We start from the raw sequence: 13,177 nt of genomic DNA on the forward strand, positions 1-13,177 counted from the left end.
TATAGCCTCTACCTTCATTATTCTAATGAAATGTTTATCACCTTGAAGTTATAAAATTTCGTTTTGATAAAAAAAACGATAAAAAGATAAAAACGGTATAAAGCTAGGTATATCTAATTAATCAGAAATAAAAAGGCCAGAATAGAATTGCAAAGTAAAATATAAAACATTTCTTGGAATATATATTCACCATATAGGGACTTCTTCAATTCCAAAATCAATATTTTCAAGATTCTTCATCATTCAACCATTCATTCACATCCTATAATATATTGCAAACAGATAATTACAATATAATATTAGCTAGATACAAATTGCTCTGCGAAACATACACATAGCTATATAGTTTTCTAATTGTTTTTAGTTTATGTATGTAAAGTACAGCTCGTTTAAGAGAGTCCACGACACAGGATTTGTTAAAGACTTAAACTTACACTCTTTTATACGTTTTCACATTAAAACATTTATATTAAAAACAATGTTATAGGAGTAAACATATTATACTTATAAGTACTAACGTATTGATATCCCTAATTTCACATTATGATATTTTTTTTTCATATTGTTAAGTATACTTGGTTATTTAAAAGTATCAGTGTTTGGTGGTGATACATTCTGAATCATTTGTTTTGTATTAACGACAATTGGTGGACAGCTCGAAAGTCGTAGATAACTTTTGCCTGATCCTTTTTTTGATAAAATAAAGTCAATAAGTACGCTTCAATTAAAACAATCCATTTTTTGTAATTTACACTAAAATTTGGTAACCATTATAATAAAGGTCTAGGGTTTTTGAACAGTGAAATAACAGTAAGCATAATAAACTCTCTCAGAATATAATAACAGACTCTTAGATTCATCGTTATGTTATACATTTATTCAATTCTTCATGAATTGCAGAATAAACCTCGATAACAGCTATTCAATTTTGTCACAAAATAGCCTGTCTCACTATAGAAACAGCAATCTCTTGAACTTGTACATAGTCGCTGTATTCTAGAGTACAACCAAATATAAATTTGTCATTGTTATAGTGTTGTTTCAGTATATATGTTTCTTGTGGTGATATACTTAAAATACTTCATTCTTTCAGCATTTCACTTCGAAGTACAATTCATTGAATCGTAAACGCAATATTCCCCCCGTTTTATAATAATTAAAATTAATATGCACAACTGTTCACGCACAGGAAAAGAGCAATCATCAAGAAAACTATCATCAGTCAACTCAGCTTTTTAGCTTTTGAATGACACCTGTATTTCGCATATTCGCCTTAACCGAATGCATGCCTGTCGACAGGTGGACCAGCTCGTGCCTAATGTCGCCTTGTCATCTGTCAATCATCAAACTGAAACATGTCAGCCAATAATCCAGCTGATTAGCAGCACAACAATCTTTTTGTTCATTGTTTGTTAGTGATTGGTTTTCCATTCTGGTGTACGTTCCCCCACTCCACGTCACTCATACTACCGTATATTAACATTTGATTACCCCCCGTCATCAACTATACTTTTATTTATAGATACATATCAGATCGCTCTTTGAAAACCTACATTATTACACATGTACATAGAGACTTAATACTTATTACAACACGAACTTACTTATGCGTTACAGCAGTTTTTTGTTTTCAACTATCCTTGATGATAGCCAGCTGTCCTCACCTTCATTAATTATGTTTTTTCATTAATCTGTATACTTTTTTCTCGTACGGTTTTTATCTTGTATAAATCTAGATACTGAGAAATTGTATGATTAGACTATTGGTAAAACCGAATGTTCGACTGTCTTGTAGAAGTATATATATGTTAGCACCTAAATTACCAAAATGACTGAAACTTAAATGCGCATATGGGTTCATAAATCTTGCACTGGGAGAGGAAACTAAAAATTTATTCAGTAATTTTATAAAACATGTTCTGATGAATATCTACTTTGGTGCAAAAGTATCCATATAAAATGTTCTGGATCATGGAGATGATTTTCTTTACAATCTTTCTATTTCATTTCAATGTAGATTCACTTATATAAATTAACTATGGTATATTAGAAGCGAGTCATATTTTAGTAGTAACACTTTCAATAAAACATTAGTGATTTTAAGCTTAGATAGATTTCATCATAACTCGTATGAATACAATATCTATGCTGGAACACAATTTCAAATCTATATCCAATCAGCAAAATTTGTTTAAATATGGCCATGCATTTTGCATCTTCAACCATATTTTTTGATTATTATTGTATATGAAACAGTGTGCTAATATGTGACTATGATGTATTAAACCTGGTTCTCTAAGCCAATTGCGTTAGAAAATGCTTCGATCCACACCTGTGGTATATTGAATTTCAATGCTAAATAAAATATTTAATATTAGTTTATTAACCAGCTTACGCATCATACACACATACATTTCACGCCTTTAGCATTTAGGAATTATTGTGTCTTACGTGACGACTTTTATATTTGTATATATTGTAACTGTCTATTTAAACAAGAATTACTAGTAGATAACCATTGAGATCTAACCAATGAATTAATATGTACAAATTATATGTTAATAGTTGAACGAACATGAACAATGAGAGACTAAACAGTGATATGTTACATTGATTCTATCCATCAAAAACGATTTAGTCTGGACATATGTAAATATATATTCGAGTGACTTTAGGATAATAATAAATTCCATCTTACATCAATGGGTAATGTCTCAATTATGTCTCCTAGAGATAGTGAGTGAAATCAATGCTGACACTATAAATATACAACAAGCTCATATTAATACAATGCAACTTGATATATATAGTATATCCGCCTAATGAATACTGTTGAGCTAACAAGTGTTTCTGCACAGATTTGAATACATATAATAACATAATATATTAAAAATATGACATATTTTATTCAAGCCACGGTGCTTGACCATAAATTTTAAAATGACTTTCATAGTCCAATACACATGGGTTGTAATACGAAAATACTGTGTAATTTGAAACGCAAATTACGTCCTATAAAAATTGTTTGGATTTTCGGTAAAACCCTTATAAGTCTATTTTCTGCCGGATCATGTAGTAAATCGTCTTTTTTGGATCATTTAATACTTTTCCTAGTATAAAACCCTTGTCTCTTTTAGATTTATACGGGATAATGATAAATTACTTTAACTAATAATAATACATGTATTCCAATCCTATTAAATCTAATTTACCAATTAGAACATGATTTATATAAATGTTTATGAAGACCGATCCTGCCCGGCTGTATAACGTTAGAGACAATTTGATCGTAACTGCAAATTCTGATGTTTGCGCGAAAAATAAGAAAAGATTTCCTTTTTTTTTACGTGTTGAATTTGGTTAATCACCCTTAGGTTAACAAATTAATATCCTGCACGGTTTAGGAAAACATATCGTCGACTAGTTTGTCCTGGATCCTACCCGATTCAGCCCGATCTTGTAAATCGTGTCTGTTCGCGAAAAAACGGCAACTAGCGCACACTATTGACACAAATTAATGCTATTGAAGTATTTTCTAGGCGTAAGGGACTATATTTTAACACAAATGGATGTATGTTTGGTGTATTTGAAGTAAATTTGACTGTAATTTTGAGTGTATTTGAGTATATTTGAGTGTATTTGAGTGTATTTGAGTATATTTGAGTATATTTGAGTAAAAAGTCAAGTCGCAAGCTCATTTTTATTCCGAATATCCGATATCGGAAAATTCTAATTCCGATATTAGAAATTCTATTTCCCGATATCGGAAATTCTAATGTCGATATCGGAAATTCTATATCTAATATCGGAAATTACTTTTAATTTCTGATATCGGAAATTCTAATTCTGATATCGGATATTCTAATTCTGATAACGGAAAATCTATTTCTCATATCGGAAATTAGAAAACAAATTTCAATTTCAGAAATTGTATTTCCGGAAATTCAAGTTATTCTTATTCTACCATGCAAATAACGCAGGGAGCAATTATTGCAGCAGAATAAGAGAGAATTTCTGATGTGGGGAATTGATGAATTTCTGATATCGGAAATTCAATTTCTGTTGTCAGGAATTACTAAGATTTTCCGATATCGGGAATATAATTCCCCATATCGGGAATATAATTCCTGATATATTGGAAATAAAATTTCCCATATCAAAAATAGAATTTCCGATAACGGAATTAGAATTTCCGATAACGAAATTAGGATTTCCGATATCGGAATTAGACTTCCCGATAATTTCCGACATCGGAAATAGAATAAAAAGTAACTTGGCTTTCCATACATGTACGTGCAGTCGTGCAACTAGTCTACAAATAAATAAGTACTTTTTAATTAAATGAAAAGCATGTTAAGGGTTAATTTGACTAGATATTTTATGTGAAATTTTTGTGTTATATCTCACTAAGCAACCCTTACAGTTAATGCTAATTCTCTTATACAATTATTAAAAGAAAATTGTTAGATTGCATTTTATTGGATGATAATAAAAATTTGCAAATCTGGGTGGCTCCGTGACCATCACGGCCTGCATACCAGAAATTAGAAAAAGTACTGAAATTGTTAACGCTTTAATTTCGGACACGGTGAACGCAGGCCCTCGTCAGAATTATTAACTTTTAACTCGGTGACCGCGGTCCTCGTCAGAATTGTAATTTTTAAAGTCACTGAACGCGGCTCCCGTAAGAATGGTATCTTTGAACACCGGTGACGGCGGCCCTCGTTAGAGTTGGTAATTTTTGAACTCGCTGAACGGCAGCCCTGTTAAGATGGGTATTACGGGTAACTTTTAACTCGGTGACGGTGGCCCTTGTTAGAATTAAGTGATAATGTTTAACTCGGTGACGGCAGCCCTAGTTCAGAATTGGAAACATTGTAAAACTCAGCGGGCCAGCCTTCGTCAGAAATTGCAACTTGAAAACTCGTCTGTGACCGGCGGCCCTTGTCAAATTGAGTAACTTTTAAACTCGGTGACGGCGACCCTCGTCAGAATTGGAAACTTGTTAAAACTTGGTGGCAGTGCCCCTCGTCAGAATTTTGGTAATTTAACTCGGTGACGACAGCCCTCGTGAGAATTGGTAATTTTGAATCGGTGACGGCGGCGCTGTGTCGTCGGAATTGGTAACTTTTAACTGAAGTGACGGCTCGGCCCTCGTCAGAATGGTTATTTTTTAACTCGGTAACGGCAGCCTTATTCAGAATTTGAAACTTGTAACTCAGCGGTCCTCGTCAGAAATAGAAAACTTGAAACTCGTTGACCGCGGCCCTTGTCAGAATTGTAACTTTTAAACTCGGTGACGGCGACCAACCCTCGTCAGAATTGGTAAACTTGGGTAACTCGGTGACGGAGCGACCCTCCTCAGAATTGGTAACTTTTAACTGAGTGACGGAGGATCCAGCCCTCGTCAGAATTAGTAACTTTTAACTCGGTGACATCAGCCCTCGTCAGAATTGGTAATTTTTAACTCGGTGACGGAGGCCCTAATCAGAATTAGAAACTTTTAACTCAGTGACGACATCCCATTGTCAGAATTAGTAGTAACTTTTAACTCGGGACGAGGCCCTCGTCAGAATAAGTAACTTTAAACTCGGTGACGACAGCCCTCGTAAGAATTGTAACTTTTGATTCGGTGACGGCGGCGCTTCGTCAGAATTGGTAATTTTTAACTCGGTGACGCCACGATTGCTTGTCAGAATTGTGTTACTTTTAACTCACTGACGGCAGGCTCTTACCAGAAGAATTAACTTTTTAACTCGGTGACCGCCACGGCCCTTGTCAGAATTAGTAAACTTTTAACTCGGTAACCACAGCCATCGGTCAGGGAATTGGTAATTTTTTTGAAGGCGCCTTTGGACTTTAATTTAAATTTTGTGCTCTTTTGGGAGAATGATGGATTACGTACATGAAGACTAATTTTGTCAGCCTTTTTCAACGCTTCGTCACCCAGGCAAGATAATCTGGCAGCATCAATTTGATTGGCCAAATTCCAAAAGGTCACCCTCGATAACGTAACCCCTAATGGGATTGTTGTCAGAATTCCTTGTTATCAACACTGTTATCAGACGTAGGTGATGAATTAATATCTGTATGTTGGCTTAACCCGAATTGTTAGGGACAGATGTTTCTCAACTGGGTGCGATAAAAATATATGGAAAATGAAAATTTCAATTTAAGGATCGTGACATAACATTAAAGAAAGGTAGGATTTCAAAGGACCTAAACGAAAATTTCCCCGCATCTAGCAATACACTGTAAGTGTCAGACTGTCAGTATAGGAAATTCATTAGATATGGTATCTTAGGTGGACCCTTCTTGGTATTTCAGAGCGATCCAAAAAAAATAACGAATTGACCTTGCAAAGACCCTTGTCCTGAATCATTTTAGCCACAAATTTCCGGCCAAATCGCTACTGGGCGAGCACTTGAGAAGAAAGTCAAAAAATATTTTTCACAAGCATTTGGGCATTGAGTGGCGGGCCATCTGTAGCTTTCGGATCGATCCCGAAAAATAACGAACTATATTTGACTGAGAAATCATTAGTACCAACAGAACATTTAACAGCAAGTTTCAGCCATTGACGACGCGAACGTCACGCAAGCATTGGAAGACTATTGGTCATCCAATCTCGTCAAACTCCATCTAAAACCGTCACGAACAACCGAAATGATGGAATAGAGAATGGGTTTAATTTTTATTATATACACGCAATATTACCAAACCTAGTGAAAGTACAAAACGAATCACAAAGAGCAGACGTGTATCTGATATACCCAAGATTTGTGCATGAGTCTCTGACTGATTATCATATATCTTGTTTGATAGTGTACCAACAAGGCCTTTTAAAGAAATATCCGAAGACAAGACTCGCAGACTAGCATGAATATTATTGACTTTTGTTTATAATTTATCAAGAGAATATGACCACCAACCTTATATATTCACTTTCCAAAGTCATAATCAGAAAAACATTTATTTTTATAGATCAAATCTAACATAGTACCCACAACTAACAAAGAATTAATTAAAGAGCTTATACATACATTTTATAGATCAAATCTAACATATAACTTTCTTAGCAATCAAAGTCATATATCAGGAATACATCTATATTATAGATACAGAATCCTAACATCATCATCCCTCAGTAATCAAAGTTATATAAAGAATAGCATACATTTTATCAGAATCAAATCTAATCATAAACTTCTTAGTTATCAGAAAGTTTATGTTGAATACAGAAGATACAGTCATTTTATAGATCAAATCAAACCTATGCTGTCTGTCCGTATCAAAGTGTATAAAGAAAGCACATACCATATTTTATATGTATCTGCTTCTTTCATACGAGTTAATTATTGAATACATCCACTTTGTCAATTACACAGTCAAATCATATCACCGACGCAATTATAGATAATGTTAATGGGACCACCTCAATCATTACAGTAATATCCATGGAGAAATCACTCTGATATTAAATATCACTCAATATATAATTATCAGCATTTACCATATAGTTGAAAAGGCGTCCAATATCCCTCCATGTTAAAGCAGCAGAAAAGAATTAGTCCCTACGGGTATCATTGAGAGCAAATCGAGAATATGACGTGTCATTAACAGCTAGTACGCTTATAAAAAAAAGTCATATAAACTCTGGTGAAAACGATCAACTGTTGCAATATACTGCTCGAATTAGACAAACAACTTCCTTAAGCTTAGTCCGCTTGAGCATAGCGAGCGTCAGCTTATACAACTCCAGAGGGACCAAGAGTATATGTCGTATTGTTCCTATAGGAGGCAATGAACTTATAGTTAACTAAAACAAGTTTAGTCAATGTACGTTAACCCCGATAACCTATGGTTCGAAACCTTCTGACTTCTTCGTCATTACAGTTGTGCTGTTAGTGCTGTACACGAGTTACCCTCCCCTTGTACTCACAAATACAATAGGAGAATCGTGGATTCGCGACATTCATTGCCACTGAGTTTTTACAGATTTCTTAAATGGACGCTATCTGTGTTAAGATCATGTATGTCTTAAATAAGCGAAGGGAGAGATAGTCTGTTGTTCGGGAGAGCAAAAATTATAAAAATCTCGATAAGCCATGTTTTTTTTATATAACAACCTTTCTTTTCCCATTATAACCACAATGAATACAAATTCTTAAGTAATTCAATCAAACAACTAAACGCAAAAAAGGATTTTAAAAAGAGATTTCTTAATAGCTTACACATCGTCATTTCATATAATGTAGTCGTAATTTGAAAAAAAAAAAACGTTTTATTATTGAACCAAAAGATGAAAAATCATGTGTTTACCACTTCAAAAAGAAACGAGAAATATTAAAAACCACTAAAAACAAACTCTGCCTGGAATTATCAAAAAACATCGTATTTTCTATATTGTTTTAAATGACTGGTTTATACGTAAGACCATATCAAATATTGTACAAAGGGAAGAAAAAAATTATCATTCAATGATTACTCATTATTTTTCATGTTATATTTAACTTTACATAATACATTTGTTTTACTGGTGTAGTTTGATTGATTGATCTGATTTTAACGTCCCTAGCCTTGTGGAACCCGTACTACGGACGTCTTCGAAGACATCACCCCTAGAGAGGCGCAGCTCGAAGTCGGTCGAGGTGAAATCGGGGACTATAAACTCACGCTACCAATGGATTGATTTGTCCTCAGGGAAAATACTTAATTTTTTATCCTGGAATGTTGGGTATGATATTGTTTAATGATGATCTTGTGATTATTATTTGTGTTATTACTTACAAGTGTGAATGATATCATATCTTATTCAGAAAAAAACACTCCCACAAGAGGGTCATACGAAAGGGTTGTTAGCCTTTCTTCTTTCCATGGTACACTTCCCCCCCTGTTCGCGAAGGTTCTTAAAAACTCAGATTTACTCCCTGTCCCGTCGCAGTATGGCGTTGTTAATGTCGTATTTCTGTTTTAATTGTTTCCATGTGTATATTCCCTTTACACTACCTCTCACACTCAAATAAACATGAAGTACTATCTGTTTTGCGTATAGCAAAGCTATATAATGTTGACAATGACGGCGCCGGTCACTGATCTCTACACGCCGTCATAGACGGGGTAAGACCTATGCAAAGCGATACATCACACAAATCCTTATGTTCCCGAACTCACACGCCAAACTCAAGTGTAACCACCGGTCCACGTCCATGTGTCCACTAACTGACACATGTTACATGACTTACACACATCACATCTGCTATGAACCAAAACCATTTTCCGGTTCACTGGCCAATCTCTGAGCTAACAAATCCGGTGTTGATTCATCATCGTCCAACCGCTACACAAACATTTAAGTACAGTTTTTTTTTCTAGCTGTCTGGAACATAGAACTGTTTCCTCGTCCTCGCGCCGCCATATGGAGCGGGTGTTTGTCCCATTACCCAGGATCATCAGTACAGCATGTACGAAGTGGAGGAAGGTTAATTCCTGACACAATGTTCATCGCCTGATATATAGATTGGCTGCTCTAGTTGCATTATCACACACGCCAAATGTATGAAGTGACATTCCTACCGTCCGCTATCCCCCTCCTGTAGGAGTGACACCATACATGTATAGTGGGAGTGTGTATTGTACATGTCTCCACACTTCCCTCCCTTCCACCACACATCTAACATTGGGTCCTATGTCAGGTTTTGGTCCCGACACGTGAGTAGATTACAAACCACACTGCTGATGATCCAGTACTTCCCGATGCCTGTATTTAACAAATTTCTGTTTCATGTGTCATCATACAATTTAATCAACAATTATCCTTGAGAGATACACTTAGTACTCTCTTCCCCTTCATACGCCAGTCGGAACCTCTTGTAATCAATCCCCACCATTCTGGTACTCGTTATGGTTCGGCTCCCGACACTGCGTAGATACTTAACTACACTCTAATGATCCTGATCTCACTGCTTTCACAAATTTGTCTTCTTTCATCTCATTTTCAAGTAAAACAACAACAGTATATTCATCGATACCAAAACACTCGAAATTGTATCTACCAATATGTGCCATTCCAGGACAAACAATAGATGCTTTATTCCAGAACAGCAAGCTATATGCAAACATTAAGTTTAATTAACCTTTTTTCTTCAATACAAAAACTTGTCAAATATTTCTCAACAAATAAATACACGGAACTTTTCCACACATCTAGAGAGCCATATCACATGGTTATCATGAAGAGACAATGGACACTTCTTACCAAACTCTCGGAAGAATATCTCTAGAGAAAGCTAAGAACGTTCACACCACAAATCATTGTAATGACCAGGTGATATGACAACCATGTCTGTAGATGTTTCTAGCAGTTGTTAAGATATAACTGAGGTGCTTTTCTTGGACAATGTTTTATGATTAAGCCGACAGGTGTGTTTTCTTTCCATACAACAGAGCTACTGTGAGATATATAGAATCATGATCAAATCTGTACACTTCCTCAGACCAAACTTTCTCCTTCCTTACCAAAAAATCCTAATAGCTTATCTAAACTCTCTCTTACAAAATCTAATTTCTCCTCATACTCCCTTTTTGTCCTATCTTCACATTGAACCAGTTTAATCCTAAATGCTTGTTCTAACAATTTTTTGTTTACTTTTGTCTCCATTTGGGTCTAAATCATTCCTTACTTTTATTTCCCCATTATTGAGGAAGAGAATCTCAGAATGGCAGAACGCATTCTGGTAATTTTTGACAGCCTGGGCGTTCCATCTATGAAAAATTTAATTGGGTTTTCAAAAAAAGTCAGCTCCTCCTTTTCTGCAGTTCAACAGACTTGCAGAAAAGGTGGCAACATTGTGGGAATCCAATATTCAATTTACAACCTAGAATTTTTGTCATTTCTCTTTCTCATTCCATGAAAAGTTTTTGGGTGTGTTAAATTGCTAATAATTGTTGTTTTTCTTCTTTGATCTTTTGTACGTGTATCTGAGCTCAGGATTCAACAATATTTTCTTCTGTAAAAACTGTCCCAAGAGACTGTTCCTGTCAAAGCATTAAAATATTTCATTTCGAATAGTAATAAGTAAGATATTTGTCTGGTTTTGTTTATCAACAAAAAGTGTTTTCTACATCCTTAAAGCCTTTTGTTCCACTCTCCCTCATCTGATATTACTAATATCTTTCTGTCCGAATATGTCATCAATAATACAAACAAGATTAGAATTTGGAGCCAGTAAATCCAATTTCTCTTAATTTCATGATGCTGAAGTGGTTTTTCTGCACTGCTGCTCCTCTGTTAACCAGTTGTAGCAGGTTGGAATGCGGTAGACGTTTTTCCGTACAGCCTCCAGTGTTTCCCCTTGATCACTAAAACCTTCTGTTCAATCGGAGCTTGTCCTTGAGCATCATGGAAGGCTTTGGTTTCTACAAATTGCTTTTCATTTTTTTCCCGTTCTGATCCTGTTAATAGTTGTGTTTCTGTATAAAAATAGAAAACAGTTGGCTTTTGTTTTATTATATGCGTATTTTCAATATTCCCTTATATATAATATATCATTATTACCACTGTCGTAATGACCTTCCCCTGGGACTATGTAAAGAACTGAAGACGGTCTAGGAAAAAAAACCTGACCTGACCAATTTACATAGTTTGTGATATATTTCCTTTGAAAAAAAAAATTGCAAGAGAGAGCAATGCCTAACTTCACAGTGTACCGTTATTCGCGATTCTTTTGACGTAACATTTTGTACATTTTAAAGGACCAAACTACCAGCGCATCTGTTGTAACACACAGAGTCTTCAGTTTTTCTTTGACAAAGTCCAGGGGTGGATATACCGATACTGATAGCAACCCCTGGAATATCGAACATGGTTTTAGTTTTGATTATATTAACTATGAAAGTTGCTTATCGATTGATAATGAAAACCTAGGACCAAGTATGAAAGGCGTGTAAGAGTGAGAGGATTGAGGGACAGAATGACCACCCGATCACACATCTATACGTTCATGTAGGGATAGACCCCGCCGGCTAGGTGAAAGTCGAATGACCACTTCACCACCCAATCACTGTTGATCAGATTGACATACATTATACAGAATTATTGTTGAGTTACAAGGAAACCTGTTTTATTACTATATAAAAGTCTGGGTAGTGGATATAATTTATGTTGTTAACAGTGCATATCACATCCTACAACGATACACTGCCTAGTTGAGATGACTCACCTATCATTGGTTTAAGGTCGGGATGGATTTCTGTAAAATAAAAAAAAAATATTTTAACATATTTTAGTTGCACAACATTCTATGTCATTCAATGTAAAGAAGAATCTGATGATTATGATTTTCCTTTTCTAGAGCCCCTTTATTAAATAAAATAATGAATACATGTAGATATGAAAGTGTAAAACTCCACATCACTTCTGCATAGCAACAAAACACACTTCCATTGTTACCGTCAGCCATATTGTGGTTGGATTTGCTCTGAAATGAAGGACCAAGAAGGCCCTGCAAAGTTGTATTGGAGGAATATCGCTTCAGTACATGATGATTCAGAACAAACAATTACAAACCTCAAATGTCAAATTTCAAAATGGTTGACTATCAACCATGTTGGTATATTATTAATCCTACAATTAATCCAACGAAAGACTACATATGAAATTCTAGACAAATCCTTTTCGTAATTAATAAGTAAAAGCCGTAAAAACTTCAACTACATTTATTACAATATCCATGTTGGCTGCCTGTCGATAGTATTATTGCCTAGCCGTGTCCTAAAATGTAATATCTATGGTCTAAAGGGAATGAAAGAGACAGCTGCCTTTCTATCTTTGTACTAATCTTTGAAAATGTCTTTGTAACACTTTACCTATCCAAATCCAAGAACGACTGCTTGTCAGCCACGCTGTTAATCAATCATTCTTTAAATGCAAAATGCACAATAATGGTTCTAGGGACCCTCACAGTGTATGCTTGATAGAGTGAGAAATATTTACTACTTGAAATCAATTGGACCTACTTTCTGAGAGAAAAACAAAATTCAACTATAAATCTAATATGAGACTGCCTGTCGGCCACCTTGTCATCCAACTGGTTTCAAAAATCCATAACAGCCAAACAGCCACATTGACCCCTTGGCCACCCCATCATCCCAAGGTGGTGGGGAAAAAATTTGTAAA

The sequence above is a fragment of the Argopecten irradians genome, chromosome 13 (genome assembly GCF_041381155.1).
Source record: "Argopecten irradians isolate NY chromosome 13, Ai_NY, whole genome shotgun sequence".
NCBI lineage: Eukaryota > Metazoa > Mollusca > Bivalvia > Pectinida > Pectinidae > Argopecten > Argopecten irradians.